Source organism: Pezoporus wallicus, unplaced genomic scaffold (assembly GCF_028554395.1).
Source record: "Pezoporus wallicus isolate ANWC-B61680 ecotype Strahan unplaced genomic scaffold, APGP_CSIRO_Pwel_v1 contig_2871, whole genome shotgun sequence".
NCBI classification, from domain to species: Eukaryota; Metazoa; Chordata; class Aves; order Psittaciformes; family Psittacidae; genus Pezoporus; species Pezoporus wallicus.
Window position 1 is genome coordinate 2,917,529 of NW_026640775.1, and position 19,016 is coordinate 2,936,544.

Below are 19,016 nucleotides of genomic sequence, written 5' to 3' on the forward strand. Positions count from 1 at the left end.
CCATTTTCTGTCAGTCACCCCTTCTTTGTGACCTCTTCTTGCACATCCCTAAAAAGCCTTGGTGATGAACTTTCAAGTTTGTTAAAAACTGTTGGATGGCCAGGGAAGAGAGGGAAGTACCAGGTACCTTGAATAGGAGTTTAGAAACGGAACTCCTCTCAGCAGCACAGAAACACTAAATACCCCATGAAATGCTTCACAAGATCAAAAAACTTGTACAGTCAAAATGTCACCTCTGCTTCCTTCACCCATCTTCGTGCTTGGCTGCCACCCTTCTGCTTTACCCTCCTGTCCTCAAAGAGGGGTGTATAGAGGATAATCTTTCCTGGACTCCTCCAAAATCATTAGTCCCTGTCTGAACTTGGCTCCTGTGTGGGAAATACAAAACTAGCACCTGGTTCCACAGACATGTCTAAAGAGGCCTTTTCCAGGCTCTTTATCAGCCCCAGGTACTGCACCTCTGGATTAGTGCAGAGGGATGTAATGCAGGCATGAGATAAAGGTGAAGGAGATCTGTCCTCAGAGCGTGCAGATCTATCAGAGGTCACTGGACAATTTCAGGAGCATCAGTGTGGCCCATCAGACTGACACTGTATGGGCCTCAGAGGGCATTGCTGATAACAGGGTCCATGACGTTCCTGATCTGCTGAAGGAATAGGAGCCATATTCTTTAGTTTGGCACTGAACAGGAGAAAGCTGGAATGCACAAGAAGCCAAGTGGAAAACCAAAGGCGGTGTCATGCTGCGAGCACTCCCTGGGATCTTTTGGGACGTGGGAGGCACCTAGTGTGCTGACTTGGTTGTGTGCTTTGGAAACACTACACAGGCACAGAGGAGTCCTACTCTGGGATTTTAATTTCCACCTGGGAGTGGGAGGACAGGTCAGCAACTCTGAACATGTAAGGTGTTCACATCCCTGATACTAGCAGAGGACGCCTACCACTGTTACCATCTTCTTGGGCTTCAAAATAGGGGGATTTTCCTACAGCTGCTCTTCATCCCTTGCCCTAAGGCCCAGGATACACAGTGCTTTCTCTGCATGCGGTGCTCTGCTTCAAGTGCAAGGCCTATAGCTTCATGTTTCTGGTGGCAGCAGAAAAAGTTGCTGCTTGAGTATTTTCTCTGTGATGGAGTTAAACAATCACCCATCAACTTTACAGCATTAGGCATCAAAAATGTTTTGCTTCCTAGTAACTGAAAATGAAATGCATTACAGAGATGAAAATCTCTTTCATACTCTGAAAGGCTCAGGAGGACTTGAGTTGTGAAGTGTTTTGCTGGGCAAACAGAGAGCCAACTTCCTCATAAAAACCACAGCCATTGGCGGTGGAGTCTCACTGGCAGGTGTAATAACTGAAATAACTTCAGGCTGCCATCTCTGCAAACAACAGAAACCAAATGAGGGGCGTCCCAGTTACTTTACTAAACAACATTGAAGCTGAGGAAAAGGTTTTGATTGCAGAGATGTGGTCACTGTGACTATTTTTGCTATCGTTTCATTTTTCCTGCATTGAACGTTTCCTTCACAAATAATCTCAAAGATGGTCTGCTGTTGGTATGGTCAGTAAACACTTCTTTAGTATCATTTAATAGCCATGAGAAATAACTAACTTTATCTGGAAATAGCATATAGGCAGCTTCTTGACAACTTTAAAATGGAAAAAAATACAGTGGTTCCTGCATTAGATTATAGGTTTTTAGATTATGTCTGTGAATACACTGTGATTACAGATGCAGAAAATAATTGAAGTAAGGTCAAAATATATACGTCTTGGATTCCATTATGGTGGTTGTGGTTGCTTCCACTGCTGCAATAGCTGTGGGGAACTGGGTTGGACTTTCACTGTATTGAACTCAATGTAGACCTAGGAAACTGCCCTGACAGGAGGGTTTCTCTTTCAGTGCAGAACTTAAAACGTGACATGTGTCTCCTGAACCCCCAGGCCTTGCACTTTCATTTCTCCCACTGTAGGCAGCCATTGTGAAAAGTCAAAGCTGAGGGGAGAGAATCAGGCTCTTCCGTCTGGTGCAGTCTATAGGTGTGTGACTGGATAGCAAACTCCAGCTGAACTGTTTGTGCAACAGGAGACCTGAACAAGGAACACAGTGAGAAAGCATGTGAGATACTGCACGTGCTGATTTGTTTGGTTAATTTTATTGTGTTTCCAGAGGTAATGAAGTGGAGCTGCTAAGGGTGAAGGCCAGAGATGGACCTTAGGGGGTGCCACCTACTAACTTGTATGCTGTGGATGTGAACACATCTCTATTGCAGATTCATGCCTGTGGTATAGTGCGGATCAGGCAAGAATTGTGCTTTTGCAAACTAGAAATATAAATCTACTTTGGGCTTAAAAATGGGTTCCCTGGGTAGATTACTGCAGTTAATGGTGTGCTGGAAGGAAGGAGAGAAGGAAGGAAGACAGATTAATGTCCAACATTTGTTGGTATTGAGGCTACTGGCTGATGTTACCTTACGAAAAACAGGTTGGAATGAAACAGCAGCGTACCCCACTCAAGTGTATATAATGCCTTCACTGCATATGGAGGGACATGCTTAATGAAGTGTGATGCCTTACCTGCAGATGCATCTCGTCTCATAGAAAATGAAGCTGTCTGTCTGCTAAGAGTCCTGGGTAACCTAGCATGCAAGAGAAGAAAGTCAGAGATGTGAGTTGGTTGTACAGCTACAGCATTTTTGGTTGATGGTTCAGAAAGTAGCAGATCCACTGTACTACTGAAGTACCACCACAGTGCTGGGAACCAGCAGAAAAGCCAGAATACCCTCATTCCTCCCCATGGCACAGCTGACTGCAGAGTTACAACCAACACAAATTGGGAATAAGCAAGAACAGATTTTAAGTCTTTGGCTTAGGTATGGTTTTTTTTTCTGTTCCATGTGCACACACAAATTCAAGGCAATATCACCATGTAATTATATACTTTAAAAAGTTATGCAGAATCTGGTTTTGCAGACTGTAGTCAGCTCATTACCAAGTCATTAGAAAAATGGTTCCAGCAGCAGAACTATTAATGAGCTTGATTCAAGTAGGGAGGGCTTTGTGATTACTTGGCCCTCTGCCTCAGTTTAATTGCAATTTTGAATTTACATACTGCTGTTCAACCAGTGTTTACAAAGGTGAATAGATTTTATTGTCCTCATTTTATAGGTCAGGACATGGTGTCATTTTGGAGTCAAGTGACAAAGACTGAAGCCACGCAATCCCTGAAGCAGTCTGGATCTGTTGCTCAACCTGCAGGCTAGCATTTCATCTGAAAGGATGATTGAGTGATGAACCTGGAACAAAATAATTGCCATAATATTATTTGGTTCCGAGTTTAATGTATTCATTAAGATTCACAAAGATCACAGAAAAGCTTCATATCTGAGGAAGTGCAATGACCAATTGAAAAATGTACATTTGTCAGGAAAATAATCAAAGTACTTGATTTCTCAGAGTCTCAAAGAAAAACAAGATAATCACATAATAAGAAACACTGTTGTCCCTCCTATCACACTTTTTTATATTATCAGCAATTATTTGATGTTCCAGTCTTGCAAGTCTTATGAATATGAGCAAAGTTTACTGAAACAAATGAACCTGGAAAGGTCAGATCCCTGCCTTGAATAAATACATATAGATGATTATATTCCTGTTTAGTCTCCTAGGTGTGGTGTGCTGCAGAGAAGCGCAGAAACTCTTTTGTGACAGTTTGTTTTCTTTTATCCAGGTTTAAATAAAATGTCCTTCTTGCTGTTTCCCAGCTATGTGCCCTACTTATTAGTGTGGTTTTGTAAGCTTTTTGTTCTGCTTTATGAAGGTAGAAGGGTGACTGAGTTACAAGTTGGGTGTGTGTTCACCCACTTTCTCAGCGTCTAACCTCTGAAGACAACTCTTGGCATGGGAACCTCCCCCAGGAGATTGACATTTAAAATAACAAGCTGTGCTAAGCATGAAGTCACTCCTCAAGTCTATCTCTACCATGCCTCCATTTTTGTTGTGAAATAAAACATTATCAGATTTACAGATCTACACAGCAAAAAGTGCTTCCATGTTTTTGAGGTTACGAAGCAAAGATAAAATGCAGGCCTGTAAAGGCACTGAACACCTCTTCCCTTGCTTTTGTGTTTCAAAGGGTCTCTGCAGAGCTGACTACGTACCTTCCATCGGTTTAATTAGACATTCAGCTTTCTGCTTTGCTTCCTTATTCTTCCCAGAGGGCTGATGAGAAGCCCAAGCATTTGGAAAATCAGGCAGGTATCTCCACATTTTGTTACAGCTATTTAATTACAGGGTTATAAATAAGTAAGTGCTTCCAGGTACAGTTGGTACCTTCCAGAGGTGGCAGCAACAGTCCATGATCTATCTTAAGGTCTAGTAAATGGTCTGATCATTGCTAGCTGTTAATGAGGAGAACCACCAGATTGCCACTGGTCCTCAAGTTGTGCATATTGCAGTGGTGACATGGCAGAGACTCTTTTTGCTGTTACTGCATTTATTCCTATGGATGAAAACACAAATATGAAACAAAAAGTTGTAAAACAGGTGTGGGAATACTCAGGAAAAGTACTTTCGTTTCAATTTTGGACTACAAATCACCTACTTCAAATAAGAAGTAAGATAATGTTGATACTGCTAAGAAGTGAATACTTCAAGACCCTGTGGCTTTCTAATGTGCCTGACTTCCGCCTGACTGCTCCATACCTATAGCTGGCCTACTGAGGGGATGAAAGGAACATTCAAAAGTAAAGGAAGCCACATGGTTTCACAAATCCTGGACCCAGCCCTCTGAACACTGTCAAATACGATCCTGTTACACAACTAGACCTAAATTCTGCACTACATGGAGCATATTTTCTTTCCTCCTCCCCATTTTCTGATCAAGCCCTGTACTTCCTTTAATTCCTTTTTCTTTTCAAGAAAAGAATAAAAATAAAAACAGTGATGATAAGGATGAGGATGGAATAGTTCATTACTTGCACTTTATACTTGCACTGACTCAATCCTGTAATGCAGTTAATCTGTAGAAGACACAGGACTCGGTTTGGGGGAAGAAGTGATGGGACTGCTGTCCTCGCTTAGGGGGACATCCTAGTATGACTCACTGGCATCCTGTGGAGCAGGCAGAGGCTGGGTGTCGGATGTGGAGAGTGTGGTCAGCCTGAACTCCCATGTTAGCTGTGGCTTTGCAAGGTCCTGCTGTGAGTGATTTGGAAATTCCTGGTGTGCTACCAGGAAAGGGAGTGGAAAGATGAAAAGGGGGCTGTGGGCTTGAGGTTACAAGGACTTAGAGATTTTTTATCTGCCATGCAGTGCACTCAGTGACTGCAGTTCTGCAACGCTGAGCCGTCATTAAGCACTTCCCATCATTAGCTACGCTGTTGGCTCTGACTTTTTTTTAGAGTTTAGGCACTAAATAATGACAGCCTCCTCAGCTTGCTTGGCTGGAGGTCATTTGGGAACAATGTGAAGTACACTGGATAAAAAATAAAAGGGAGATTTTTTTTTTCTGAGTAGAACTGTGGAAAAAAGCCTTTACCCCTCTTGTGGGTAAAGCCTCACAAGAATGGATCATCCTTGGAACACTGCAATGCATCACACTGTGTGTTATGGGGAGTGTGAGGGAGATGTTGCATTTGTTAATAGACAGACCTAAGAGAATTAAACATATAGAAAGGAAATGGTCTGACTACTTGTAAAATGGCAATATGATAGTTCTTATTATAAACTGCAAGCATATTTTCTAAAAACACCGTAATATTTCTAAGCAAAAGGACCCAAATCACTGCCATTTCTATACAAATAAAATCACATGCCCTGGTCAGTGCTATTCCATCCATGCTGACATCTTACAGTGTCTGGAGCAATGCTGCAGAGAGAGAATGAGTTACCTGTAAATCTTAACAGCTCAGGGGCCAGAAAGCAAGTAAAGGCAAATTAAACCCATTCAATGATTGGTATTTTTCAAGTCCTGTGAATTTAGAGGTCTGTGGGTTCCTCTATGCCCATTTGGGTTTCGCCATGTTTCACCCCCAGGCCTTCCTAGGCAGCTTGTTCTCTCCTGACTCCCTTCTGAGGCAAGCCAAATTGTTGCCCTGAAAAGGAAAGCTGTTCACCAATCCAGAGAGGTTATATCACCTGAGCTAAGGCTGCCTTTGCTGTGCAGAACCCTTCCTATGCAGCACTGCACTTAAAACAATGAAATAATCTAATGGGTATAATCTTACCCATTAGATACTATGAGGATTAGTACATCTCAACATGATATTCAGCCAAATTTATTCCTAATCTAGCAAAACCCTGATGACATAAGCACAATGCTCAAGCACAGACATAGACATTAAGCCGGGAGTACAGAATCTGAGCTTGATTTTTCTTCTATTGACATGAGTTTAGATACGGAATAATGTGACTGGCTCATGCCAGTACACGAAATGAGAACTGGGCCTCCACACACATCCATCTTCCAAGACGGCCCCAGCGGTTGCTGGAGGGTCATGGTTTGTGATTAAGCCAGCAGATGGCATTCGTACACCTCGGGCTTCCCCTCTCCCCGCCTCCTTTTGCAGCAACGCAGTGTTTTCCCTTTGTTAGGGGAGCTAGAGTACGTCACACGAAAGTATCTCCCAAACTGGCAAAACGGTAAAGAGCTTTGATTTTACAGGGGGAAGTGCATTTCCTCTATATCGGAATATATGATAAATTACTGGACTGTGAGGATTAGGTACGTTATCCTAGAGGTTAACATTTAAATTAGCCCTTTCAGAAAGAAATTACTATATACAAAATACATTATCTAGAAACCTAAATTTTACAGACTGAATAATTGCTTCATTTATTGAGTATTACCATGGCCAGTTTGCTCAGAGGAAAACAGCACAAAGGTGCATTAGAAGTAGTTTTTCAAGAGTGAATGTGAGATGAGAAGTGGCACTACCATGTTCCCAGTCTTTCAAGGTCCACAGAAAACAGTGGGAAACAGCTGAGGTTTGACTGAACAGCTCATTTCAACTTGCATAGCAATGCATCTCAACAGGAGGAATTAAGCATTAAAGCAATTCTGACATGAGAAGGAATGCTGGTACATACTAGAAAGCAAAACGATTGATGAGCCTCACAGAGACCAACCAAATAGATACCAAAAGCCAAACTGGTGCTGTGAAACACTTGGAAAATAAATACGAATGTATTTTTGCCTTCTGTACATCTTTTAAAGGACATGGTAATGGGGCAGACCTATGTTTTACAGTAATATTTGACCTAGATTATTCCTCATACCTTTTGAAATGAAGATTTTATTAACTTTAGTGAGTTTGAAATTAGCACAGCTCAGAGTCAAATGCCAGACTGGAAGAAGGGAAAAGCAGCCTCAAACTTCCAGAAGATGGTATGAGTAAACCCAGCATTACTGTAAAAGCTTTAGGGGGAAGACCTGTGGTGGGAAACTAAATAGTGCAATACTTGTGCATATAGCTAGATGGCTGCAATGACACACTAAAAATGTCCACATTTGCTAATTCATTGTGGTTTCTCCTTTTATTTCCTATTTTGCTTCATATAAAACAATCTTTTCTGTCTTCATTTTCTTGACATTTTTATTATGTACAAACTCCATCTACTTTTGTCATCTGCTTCTTCTAAATAAAGTTAATCAGCTTCAAGACTTGCATCAAATGATTTTGGGCAATGACAACTTTTAAGCTGAGACTGTATTTCATTTTTGAGTAAAATGGTCAGTAAAATTGCTCTCCGTAGCTGTTTCTTCAAATACAGAAATACAGAGAGACATTAAAAAGAATTTAAGGGAAGTACACGTATTTAGAGAACTATCTTTTTTAAGAGTAATGTTCTGGCAGGCAACCTGTTTTTAGAATCATTTTATACCCTCACAGAATATGATCTCTTAGGAGCTCTCGCATTACCTTCAGGCAATAAATTGTCACAAAAGAAAACCTAACAGAAAGATGAGAAAAGCGTTGGCAGGCGTGGGAGGGGGAACACGTCTTAGTAGCTCACGCAGGCATTTCAGAACGTTTGAGGGGGGTGTGCTGTGAGTGTGTTAGTTTAAAAGATTAAATTTTGCAATCTGCACCGAGAGGAGGGTTCTTGCTAAAGTCTGTATACCAAAGCTGGCTGTGAATTGAAGAACTGTTGTAATTAGATTACTGTAAATACAATAAGAAACTCACTCCTGGTGGTCTGGGGAGGGGTGTCATAGGGCACTGGAGAATTGTGTTGGCAGGATTTGGGACAGTTTGACTGAAAGCAGAGAACACAATCTCAAAATCCTTTTAAATCTTCCCCCTGCTCAGTTCTTTGGGGATTTGTTTGTCATTAAGTAACAGTCAAAAGATTAAGGAAGTATAAAATGACATTAAAGCTCACAAGTACTTCTATAAAATTATCAGTGCTAGTGTAGTCTTCAGCAGGGATTGCTTCTGCCAAGACTGTCTAGAGCCAGGCAAAACTAAAAGAGAAGAGGCAGCAGGCACAAAAGCAAAGCCTGGACTGGAATACCACTGCTCTGCTAGCACTTCGAACGCATGGCTTCCAAAGCAGTGGCTGTTGCTATGTGTCTGGGCTCAACAAGCTTAAACTTTGCATGGCCCATGCTAAACTAATTTGAGTCAATTTGTCTACATCATTTCAACAATCGTTCTGTGCATTTTGAATCGTACATACAACACTGCATGATAAAGGCCCACCGAGCAGATGCCGACTGCTCATTCTGCCGTGGTCTAGCTGTTGCTAGTTCTTCACCATGGTTTCTCCATATCCTAGTGACAATGTTAGTTTTTCGATGGTGAGGTTAAGTCTGTGCCTGGCTAGTTAAGACTTTTCTTTACAGAGGACAGCTCCTATAACAACTGCCAGCTCCAAGCATGACCTTTAAAAATGAAATGAGGGAGTGTTAACTGGAGTATTTTTTTTCCCTAATCTCCCAAGGGGGTTCAAAGAAATACAAGGAGATTTTGCAAGTAAAGTTTTAAGCCTGCACAAGAAAGAGACACCAATATCAGGAGCTCTTATCACAAGAAAGCTGATCCGACCTGCTTACAATTAAATAGTTTTCAGCATAATGGGTTTTGACTCATCTGTAAACACACGCTTTGCAAGACAGTTTTATTTTTGAAACTGAAATCACACAAGAATAAAGAATTAAAGCAGCTCCACTCTGTGCCTAGGTAATGTAACAGGGCTGAGCTGCAGCTGGTGCAAGTCAGTATAGCTGCAGTGCGAATTAGCTGTGTTACCCTGTTTACTACGAGCTCAGGATTTAGTCTTTGAGAGCGGAGCATCATGTTTGGAAAACTCCAGTATTGCACGAGTAAAAGAGCAAGAAGGAGCAGTAAAAAATAACCACGTTCTCATGGATGATAAATCCCTGCAAGAGGCATTAAAACCCACGTGTTTTGTAGGGACAGAAAGCCTATAATTAATGTTTTTACTATTCTTGCATTGGCTTGATGGTTTCTCCGCAAGCCTCTGCTGAAAAAGGATTACGTGGTGAGCCTTGCCAATTCGGAGCCCTGTATAACTCCAGGGACAGGCTAGCTGGGTTTCTCTATATGTATCATATTATTGCAGATTTTTCACTAGAGCCACTAAATGTGGCAGCTGTTTTCCTATGGTAAACTTTACGATAACTTTCAGTTTTGACCATGTTCCCAAAGCAACATAACTCTGCCCAAATTGCCAGCATCTGATTTGGGATTAAGCCTGAGTGTTTTAATTAATTTTATATATATATATATATATATAGTTAACCTAAGACAGTTTGGGTAGCCAGTCTGTGTTAACCAAAATTGCATTCTGATGAAGAAAGGAACAGGGGAACATTGTTTAAGGAGTCACTTTTTCCCCTCTCGCAGAAAAATGTCAGTGAAAATCTTTCAGTGACATCCATGTTTAGGGAGACGTTTCAATACAGATTTCATTTTTTAGGGTTTGCTCTCCAGAGGATAAAACCAGAGAGATGGGAAATGTGGACAGCTCTAAAAAAGAGCTCAGTGGCTCTTCTTTTCAATGCACATCCTCTGGGCCTGTGCTCATCTCACTTGGATTTGAATTTTAGGGCTCAAAATAAAGTTCAGTACTTTATTCAAATTCAAATGAACAGCACTACTCTCTGGCAGCCTCTAAGGACATGGCAGGCCTACAGCCCCTCAGCAAGGAGCCTGCAGACTAAATCTTGGCTGTGCCCAAGCAAAGATATTCTAAAATCTCTCTTTTTCAGGCAAGTTGAGTAGAGTGAAGGTGCACATGAAGACAGACCTGAGATGGTCCTTCCTGCAGCGCTACATCTAATAAAGATGTGGCAGAGGGCTGTGGTCACAAAAGGTGAGTCTGAGTTTGGACTTCCTGCTGATGGTGGTGCTGAAGGAGTGCTGGAGCGTTATGGTAGTTCCTGAATTTTGGGGTGGGGATGGACACACTGGATGTAATGTGGGGCAAGAAAGCTGAGCTCCTCTGCAAGATCCAAGAGAACACAGTATCTGGCACTGACAGTAGAGTCAATCACTCAGATGAAAGCAACCTGATTGCAGGAAGGTTTATCAAGAGGCTTTGAAAAGCAGTATCAGGAATAAATCTGAATCTAAACAGCATGGGTCTATAAGACAAATGTGGGAGACCGTGAGTGCCCAGAGATCAAAAAGGAGCTGGATACTGCAATGACTGTTGGACACCTCAATCCAGAGTGCCACCTGCAGCTCTGGCCTGAGCCTTGACTCCCTTTGTAAAGCCTCTGGGGTCACAAAAAATGGGGATCTGCCTATGTTTTTCAGTGGGATAACTGAAGTGAGAAAGCTGTATTAAATCCCACTGTCTCCTGGACATAGGTACTGTGACAAGTACAACTGGTCCCATGGTAAAGCAGCATTGCCCATCCTCCTGGGGCTACTTGAGTCTGCATGTGTACAATACAGTTCAGCACTGCCAGAACTAGTCTCAGTCCAGTCAGATATTCTAAACCAGCTTCTGTTCTTTCAAAGCATTACTTAATAAACAAAGCACTGCTCAGTAAGCACTCCCTTTCAGACAACTGATACTCCTGGAGTCAGTAAAGATATTAATGTCAATAGTTAGAAAAGTCCTCTGAGCAGCCTTCCCCTCCAGGAACTACCTGGGCACAATTTTTACCTTATTCAGAATGCTCTTTCCCCCAGCTTGATTTCCCCAACTTGACAATAATGCATGGAGAGCAGAGCAAAAATAGATTAACGTAGCATGAGTTAGTCATAGTATCGTAGACTCACAGACTGGTTTGGGTTGGAAAGGACCTTAAGATCATCCACTTCCAACCCTGCTGCCAAGGGCAAGGACACCTCACACTAGACCCTGTCACCAAAGCACCATCCAACCTGGCCTTGAACAGTGCCAGGGATGGAGCATTTTAACACTTCTTTGGGCAATGTCTTCCAGTGCCTCATCACCCTCACAGTAAAGAACTTCTTCCTTATATCTAACCTGAACTTCCCTGTTTGAGTTTAATTCCATTACCTCTTAATTATCAACCCAGAAATCATGCAACGTCTGTGAAACTTCTTGAGGGAAAGGTGTCTGGTCTTCAGCACTCTGCTGGGAGCCTGCAGGACCCAACTCCTTCAGTCCCCGGATTGCCCCTTCTCATGTGGGAACAGCCACAAACATCAGGATGGAAAAAGCAAAAATTTGCCAGATTTGTCTCAGAAATGGAAGAGATCCCCACAGGGAGCCATGGGCAGCCAGAGCAAGCCTGAAATGGCACTTTGTTCAGGCAGCTCTGGCAGGAGCAGCCCTGTGAGAGTGCCAGGGCAGCCCTGGCCTTGCTCTCTGCTCTGGGGATCAGCCTCTTCAGCAGCCTGGGAATACAAAATGTGACAGGGCAAATCTATCCCTAGTAAAGGTAAAAGTGAGGGGCTAAGACCAGACAAGGGTAAAGGCTCAGCATTTTAGCTCTTAGTTTCCAAATAGAGATGCAGCTGGTGGAGGCACCTAAAATATGTTTTCAAGCATTTTGTGTGGATGCGTTGGGAGCAGCCAAGGTTTGGTCACACATGGAAAAGAGCGTCCTCAGACTGGTAAGTAACCTGAAGGGAGAAGCAAGATCCCCAGGCCAAAATGCTTTGGATCTGGGAGAGCCCACCATCAGTGCTGGAGCAGGAAAATCAGTCCAAGGCACTGAGATTTTTGCTGTGAGCAAAGATTTCAGCAGCGAGCCCTCCCTGTAGCCTGGCAAGCCTTAGCTTTTTGCTTTAAGCAAGTTCTTGAAATGCTTTTCTGCCAACATCTCAGCCAGCTTGCTGCAGGCCAGGCTGCCACTCAGAAGGCACAAGGGAGATTGGGAGCTGGGATGAGGGAGAGGGATGGAACAGCCTGAAATCTCCAAACCGTAGCCACCTTACCTTAGGGCTGGTGTGCGAGCACTGTTGTTGAGGTTCCTAGTGAGGAAGCCATCCTGGCTGGGAGAAGGTCATCCATCTGTTGGGCATCTACTGCTGCCCACTGTGTAAAGCAGGGCAGGAGCCTCCTAGGCGCTCCTGGTGTGGGTCCTCATGGGAAAGGTAGTCCAGCACCAAAAGGAAATGGGACATCAGCCCTTGGACTATGGGTCTTTGGAAGTGTTATGGTCACAGGGTTCCCCTTTCTGCCAAAAAATGAAAACATGATGAGCACTCATGAAAAGGGAATTTGTTTTCTCAGGATGTTGCTTTTCTAAATGAAAATACCAATGCTGAAACTCTCACAGAAAATTCTTTTTTCATCAAAGTTGTTCACCTTAACCTCATCTTCACTGTGAGCCTCCACAATAAGCAGCAACTTGTAAGCCTTAGCTTACAAGGTTGCTAAGGTAAGGTAAGCAGTACCATGGTCTCCAACAGCATAACCATGAGGAACAGATAGTGCTGCTTTGGGTAAATAAGTTACCAGAACATAGTTTTATAAATTAACAATTTATCTGGTTGGTACCATGTCCTTTTTGTAATACAAAGAGCACAAAACCATGCAGTTCTTGCATAATAAGGCTCAAGTGCTAAGATTTTTAATACTTTTAAGATGCTTGGGCCTGAGCTAAATGTGATACTGCACCTTATCTGAGGAGCAAGGCACTCCTAACTCTCCTCAGGACTTGCAGGGCAAATCTGTTGTGTTGAAAATCCCCGACTAACTAAAGAATCGCTGTTGCAGTTCGTGATGACCAAAGTGAAGAAACCAAACAAGGTGGGAGGCTCCAGCAAATACCTCCCTTTAGTTTAAGGGAATGAGGGAAGATGAGGGGGAGGATGATGGTGCCTTGAGGCTGCTGGAAAGGTACTGAACAGTATTTTGCCCCAGATGGTCAAACCCAAGGGTTTCTACTGGCCACTATTACTGCCTTGTCCTGGTCCAGCAGTCTAAGAAAAAATGTATTTGTGGAATTTGATATTCCCCTTGGCACTTCTTGTTCTCAATGCGAAATTTTGGCAGGGTGTGATGCCATTCTTAAGTGCTGGCCAAAGTGTGTCCAGCACACTACAGCAAATGTGTTTTCTGTGCTACATGCTGAGCTCCAACGCCGGTCTTGTTAACGCACACAACCCCTCATATTTGAACTGTGTAAACTGCTTCTAACAGCTCCTTTCCCCTCTTTGTTCAAACAAACAATGGTCTTTGGAAATTTATTTTAATGCTGCCAAGACCAAATTGTTATTTAACAAATGAATAATTCTCCCTTCCAAATCCCCTTTAGCTCTGCATGTATATTACTTACTACTTATCTATACACCTATCAAATTCTTTCTTCTCTGAAATAATACAATAAGAAACCCTTTGCTTGCACAGCATATTAGAAGGAAAGGGAGATACGGCTCAGCTCTTCATTCCCATCTTGCCATACAGAGAAAGAATGTACTTCAGTTTTCTATGGACCTGTTTGCCAGCTTTTTTGGCCACAAGATACCAAATTTGGAGCTGCTTCTGGGAAAACCTTTGTGATAAGGAATGCGACACAGGAAACACATTTGCATCAATAACTCTGCTGTCAGAATAAATTATAAAAATATTTTTATCATTTGACTGCAAAGTTACCCCATTCCTTTCTTTTTGCTTGTTCTATGTATTTGGGATTCATGTTGTGGGGATCACTTAACTCTCTAAAGGCCCCTGCACTGCAGCTGTTGCATACCTGAGGAGCTACATAGGTGAGCTGTAGAAGACACTTTCCTCAGGACCACCACTATTAGGACCATACCTCCTTCTACTGTACTGCATCCCACTGCCCTCATCCAGAGCTTCAGGTTTGCCCAGAGACATGCCCTCCCTTATGCAGGTAAAGAGCGGCCCTGGCAGCAGAAGCTGAATGTGAAAGCTGAGTGCTCAGCTCCAACAGAGAAAAGCAAAGCCGCATGTGCTGTCCCTGCAGCCCTCCCAGGTGCTTAATAGCACCCTACTGGGCCCTCTCCTCAGGGAGCCATCATCAGGAATGTGCATAGGCAGGCTCCAAAGTGTACCCGAAGAGCACCCTCACAGGCATTAGACCCCCTTGGTGTGTATGAGAACACATCATCTCAGCCTCTTTGCAAATCTGGGCATCACAGTGTGTGTTGCCATACGTCACACCTCCAGGGCTTTTTCAAAGCCAGTGATGGCACCTTCCCCTCACACCATTACTTTCTGAATGTCTTTTACTTTCATGATTTCTGCAAGAAATTTCCTGACAGATTCCTTCAGGAGTGAGCAGGGATAACTTGTGTGTGTGTGTATGTATATACGTACATTATACACGTTGTTATAGATACTAGGATTGTCAAAACCAACATTTTCACTGATTTTCACTTGCACCAGGAAGGTGCAAGCTCTCCACAGCAAAGAGCACTGTGAGGCTGCTGGAACTCTCCACACACTCTCTTTTGCCACGGCACCATGGCTGCATATCACCAGCACAGGAGCACTTCTCTTCCCAGAGGACTGACATATTTCTTCATTCTCCATCACCATGGCCAGAGCAGGTGCCCATTCTGCAGTGGAGTTAATATGCTCTTACCTAATGCAGGCTGATCAGATGCCCACACTGGCCAGTGGGACTCCATGGCTTTTGAGCTGGGCTCCTGTGGGTGAAGGTAGGCAGAAGGGGATGGCAGTGCTGGTTACAGCTGAATAACCTCTCTGCCTGTCTGGAGGGGAAAAAACATAATTAGGAAATTAATAGGGTGAATAGAGAGAATGGGCAACACAGCTGACTTCAGTGAGACCTGGTTGCCTTGAATATGGAGCTGCATGGCTGTTGGGGCTCCAGTTAGTGATGGGTCAGGAATCTTCCCTGGCTTTACAAAAATTGCCCATGAGGCTGAGGGCAGTGGAAAGAAGCAGCTGCGCTGCTCTAGGAGTATTTCGGGTAGTATCAACCTTGAGAGCATGGAAAGGTGTCTATGAGACCAACGAGTGGGCAGCATCAGGGGAACCTACTGGGCACAGACAGTGCTTCAGCTGCTGAAATGCAGTTTTCCTTATCCTTTCTCTTGTCCTATCCTCTCCAGCTCCTCTTCAGTCTCAGGCTGACTTCTGGATTCATTCAGCCTCATCCCCAAATCCTCAGATCTACAAAAAACATTTTCCAAGGCTCATAACCTTTCACTTTGTCATTTTTAAAAGGGACTTTTGAATAAATAAACCCATGAAATCATAGTAGAGAGCATACAGTGGGACATACCATGTCAACTTACAGATAAACCGAACACATTTAACTTTGAGAACAAACATCCCCATCACACACATACCCTGCCCCCCCTTGCCCTGCAAAAGGCAGCATTAGAAACGTTCTTGTATTTAGGTAAAAATGTGAGGCCTAAGCAGTTAAAAGGCAATGTGCTCTAAAGCTTCCCTAATCTATTTTCCTCCAATTCTTTCCACCTCTAAGAAGCTTGTGGAGTTAGTTGCCGATTAACATTCAGGAAGATTGTACTCTGTCTCCAGTTCATTGCTCTCTTGTTGGCTTATTGTTATTCAGAGCCCATTTATTGTAGATGAGCCATTCATTTTCCTCTAATTGGATGGGATTGGATTTCACTTTCATTGTTGGATGCATTGAAAACCCTGGAGGGGCTACAGGGATCAGCCCAGGGCTGGGGAGATTTAACTCAGCACAAAGTTTAGGTTGCAGCTGAAAGAAGCTGCAAATTTTCAATTTTTGGGGGGATTTTTTTTACATGCAAATGCCTCATAGCCCTATTTGCAAGGTCTCCTTTGTCATACCAAACATCTTCTTGCATAGCTTATACTTCTGGTATTTTTATAGAGTTTCTCCACAAAGCATTCATCACACAGGAGTTGCTAGGAAGATTTCTGAGCATCAGAAACCCAGCAAAGGCTTTGCACTGTTGTCCCTCCTGTCAGGATCCATCTGGCTTTCTGACTCTCAAATGTGTGGATAAAATCCTTTCACAGTGCCAGGATCCTGCACTACAACATCCTCTCCTACAAATGTGCTCACATTCATTTGGAGTAGTACAGGGGTCTGCAAGCAGAAGGTAATTTGGAGATTTGCTCTGCAGTTATTCGCACTGCAAATCACTCCAGCAGCTGCTATGTACCCACCTAAGGGCATGCTGAGGGCTGGAGAGCCTGCCCAGTGCTGAATACAGCCTGGGTTTGTGGTAGAGGCACAAGCCTGGACCAAATCCACCTCTTTCAGCCACTTCCTAACTCACTCTGTAGTGTTGGCAGCAGAGCTAAAAATACACATGGGCATGCACGTGTGGGTGTGCATGTTGCTCAGCTGTGTGGGAGCCCCCTTCCCAGTCAGAACCACAGGATAGCTGCAGTCACAGTGTGGGCAAGGGTGGCACAGCCACTGTGGGCTCTTTGGCTGTAGCATCTCACACCTCAACAGAGAGCTCAGGGGTAGCAGGGAGGCAAAACAGCCCAATTCCCCTGGGAAAACCCATCTGCTGAGAGCAGGTATCAGGAGTTAACTATCTGAATTAAAGGCAGTATTACAATGAAACTCAAGAATTTAATTGTCTGAAAAATAGGTGTCTGATCTGCTGCAGGTTTCTCTGGAGTCAGTGGAGAGACAGGCGCCTCTGGAGAGTGACTGATGCCTCCCGAGTATGGGTCTCACAGCTGGGATAAGTTGCTCTCTGGAGTGGAGAAGCAAAAGGATGCTTACCTTTGATGCAGGTCTGAGCTCTAACACATCCCCTAAATGTCCCCTAAGCATCCCTAACCTTGCCTCTAAACATCAGCTGGCAAGGTATAGCCAGGAGCTATCTGTGGGAGAGAAGGGGAAGGGAGAAGAAAAGGATCAGGGAGGCAGTATGGCAGAAGTGCCGTGGTGTGTTGGAAGGGTTAACATCTGGCCTCCTGCAGATGTGCATTAGGTGGGGACCTGGGAGCTAGCTGAACTGGGGCATTTACATGGCAAATCCTCCAGCAAAGTGCAAGCATGTGCTGCAGCCTTTCCCTCAGAGGGGGCCTGGTTTGCACCTCTCTTTTCTTATAGAGCACAGATTTTCATTAAGCAGTTGGGAGTGTAATATCTCTGACACGTTCACTGTGCTGACAGATACGTTTTAGACTGGCTGGCAGGTTTAAAAGCTTCTAGAAGGGACATAGGGAAAGGACAGAAACACACATGTGCCTATAAACAGTGAGGATGTGATCAGAAAGCAGGTTATTAAACGCTGAAACAATTATCAAATAAATTGTTGAGAAAGCCCCTCTGCTCATGCACACAAAAACCAGCAAAACCCATTAAACGTTAAAACTGACAAACCAAGCACTGAAGGCAACATGCAAAGGTGCCTGAAGTTTAAATTAATATTAAAAGAGAGAGGTATAAATTGTCCTGTTGCTTGCTGGGAATTTTTTGTCTAAAAGGACTATGGGAGACGCTAAAAGGCTTTGACATGAAGACCTGTATTACAAGTAACTGGTACAAAGCACAGATGTTTCGAGGGCCTGCAGACCCCCAATAGCACATGAAACACCAGTGGCAGCATCCAGCCTGGCTATCCAGGTTTGAAGGTGAGTTGACCAACCAAAGAGCTTCAGGTGACAGCAAGCCCACCAGACCTCACAGTCTGTTTCTTGAATGCCCAGTTATGTACATAAAATATCATTCCAGGTCTTTCTTTCAGTTCCATGAAACAAAGTTTTACATACCTTCTTCCTACAGAGATACTTGGTGGTTGTCAGCCTCTGGCTCTTGGTGATTCCTAGGGTCTCCAGGCCCCTATTAAACACTCTATGAATGATAATTAAACAAAGCAAGTCTATGAGCTCAACAGCCGCTATCCCGGGATTGCAGCTCCCCAGGAAAATTGTGGTGGGCTGCAAAAGAAAATTACAAAAACCATCTGCTCTGGCTCCCACACAGCCTCCTCTTTGCCTTCCCCTGGGTGTGCTAAGCAGCATGATTGTAAATCATCTCACTGGGCTTTTCAGGCCTCTGCACATTCGTGGTTATGGGCACTGAAGCTGGCCACAGTCATGGTCTCACCAGCACTATACGGAGGGGATCAACTCCTTATGGCTAACAGTACTTTCTCACATTCCCTGTGCAGGGATTATGGAGCCTCTGTGTAACTCATTGGCTTTGACTATTACACACCATCTCTGTGCTATTCCCAGCACTTTCAGGTTGTTTTCCAAACTGGATATAGACATTGAGTCCCCCAGGGACACAGATCTTCCAGGAACCTGTTAGGCATTTTCCTTTGGACGGTGTTCTCTAACAGCAATTACAGCTTAGATACTGCTGAGCTACTTAAAGTCATGCTGTATGCACTGCAGCAACATTAGCATTACTTTTTCTCCTAACATTACTTCTTACTTAAGCTTGGCCCATGCATTTCCACCTTTAACCAAGCTTCAGGAGAACCTTTGTAAAATCATATGAACTCACATCAGTGAACGTCTCTGTTGTATCACATACTCAGTGGTCAGGTATTTTTATCTTGCTTATCTCCAGGTTTTCTTTCATCTATCAACTACAAAGTGTTGTAGTGGGGCTACAAAGAGGCAGTGGGGCTCACACAGGGAGTCGGCATCACAGGC

General features: G+C 43.6%; 1 long non-coding RNA gene across 1 annotated transcript; it reads left to right on the top strand.

Moving 5' to 3' along the window:
- The first annotated feature begins 2,089 nt into the window (after positions 1-2,089).
- On the top strand, positions 2,090-3,304 carry LOC130605218 (uncharacterized). The gene is made up of 3 exons (XR_008973642.1): positions 2,090-2,251; positions 2,583-2,667; positions 3,168-3,304. It is a non-coding gene; the product is annotated as an uncharacterized LOC130605218 (long non-coding RNA).
- The last annotated feature ends 15,712 nt before the right edge of the window (positions 3,305-19,016 follow it).